The 1,910-nt window shown below is 37.4% G+C and overlaps 1 pseudogene; it reads left to right on the top strand.

Annotated features, from left to right (window-relative positions):
* Positions 1 to 526: 526 nt before the first annotated feature.
* On the top strand, positions 527 to 1,563 carry LOC145783985 (retinol dehydrogenase 12 pseudogene; annotated as a pseudogene).
* Positions 1,564 to 1,910: the final 347 nt, after the last annotated feature.

A 1,910-nucleotide genomic window follows, 5' to 3' on the forward strand; every position in this document is an offset into this window, starting at 1 on the left:
CAGTGGCAGAATTTCGACTTGTTAAAGTGGCTACCGATTTTTTAATATGTTTTTGAGACACACTGCATCAAGCAGAAGATAAAAAAATACTCAGGGAATTGTAAAAGTTTTGATGTGGTGCTGGATAAGTTCTTTTCCCAAATTAGAAAAATTTTGAAGACTTTGAAGATAAAAAGTGATTGTTGTTGAAATAGTTTTCAGGTTTTGAAAAGAAAGAAGGGCGGAGAGGCTTGAATTGTAAACTTAGGGACCGGACGCGTAACCTTGCAGAACTTGTGGATGAGAACGACGAATCTTTTTTGTATATATCGCGATGAAGTTGGCGGAGAAACACATGAAGTAGATTTGCGATAAAGAAGCGTTGAAGGAAAGGTGCAAAACCTGTTGGGTTGGGAGAATATTGAAGCAGCTGTGAAAAGTTTCTTTGGTGGTGTCTGGCAACGCTGCATTTGTATCTTTTAAATCGATTTTCTTCTGAGTTCTCAGTTCTGCCTCCAGTTGTTTGTTTGTGGCTTGTGAAAACTGATTTGGGCCTTGCCTGACTTTATATAGAGTTAAAATTAAAAGCTTACTTTGACAGACAGATTCATGAATTCAGTAAGGATTCTGGTTGCACTGCTGGTTGTTGCCGTAGGATATTATTGGTTCCACTACATTAAACGAGGCCCTGTTTGTGTAAGCAATAAAACACTTACAGGAAAAATAGCTCTTATCACTGGTGGAAATACAGGTGTTGGAAAAGCAACTGCCATTGAGCTAGCTAAACGTGGAGCTAAAGTTATAATTGCATCAAGAAATGTCACCAAGTCTGAGTTTGCAAGACAACAAATTATTCATGAATCAAAAAACAAAGAAGTGTATGCTTTAGAACTTGATCTCAGTCAGTTTGATGCAGTTCGGTCCTTTGTATACAAGCTTAATAAAGATGAAAAATATATAGATTATCTGATAAATAATGCTGGTGTGGCAGACGTGTTTGGAAAAATGGATTCAGGCATCAACAAAATGTTTGCTATTAATCATTTTGGCCATTTTTTACTGACTAACTTACTAATAGAAAAGATGTTACAACAGTCATCAACCCGTCCAGTAAGAATTATCACACTTTCATCTGGAGCCTATAAGATAGGAAGTATTTCTGAAGATTTAATGTATGGTGATGCCAGATCTGCATTTGTAGCGTTGAAAACATATGCAGCATCTAAACTTGCTAACATATATTTTACATCTGAACTTCATAATAAAGTAAAGAATTACAATATCACAACATATGCGGTCAATCCTGGTGCTGTTGCAACAGAATTAGGGACACATTATTCTTGGATTGTGACAACATTTTTGCATTACATATATCATCCATTGTATATGCGGAATGAATATTATGGTAGCCAAACCACACTTTACTGTGCTTTGGAAGACAATGTAGAAAAATTTAGTGGTGAATACTTTGAAGAATGCAAACACACAAAATTAATGCCTCATGCGCTAAATGAAACTGTAAGAAAATATCTCTGGTCAGAAAGTTTAAAAGTAACTGGTTTGAAAGATCAACAGTTTAATTAAAATTAATAAAGTGTACGGTAGACAAGACATTATGTTAGGCCCATAGGCGTCGAAATAGGGTGGGCCGGGTGGGCGGCGCCCACCCTGCCGTGAAACGAGGGTGGGCAAGATATGTTTCGCCCACCCTGTTTTCATGACACTTATAAAGTTACAATTATTTCCGTTTTTGTTAAACGCTGAATTATCCAACCAACTGCAGCACAACTTCTTGTTTTGCGCTATGTCTCTCGCTAGGTATCCGACAGAACAAAGCAATTCCGCAGCAACACAGCATTGAAAAAAGGCGTTTGGGCACGATTTCATATTAAGCCAATACGCTGTAAAACCGCCGAACTCATTTCTCTCTC

The sequence above is a fragment of the Aplidium turbinatum genome, chromosome 15 (assembly GCF_918807975.1).
Source record: "Aplidium turbinatum chromosome 15, kaAplTurb1.1, whole genome shotgun sequence".
In the NCBI taxonomy this organism is placed as follows: domain Eukaryota; kingdom Metazoa; phylum Chordata; class Ascidiacea; order Aplousobranchia; family Polyclinidae; genus Aplidium; species Aplidium turbinatum.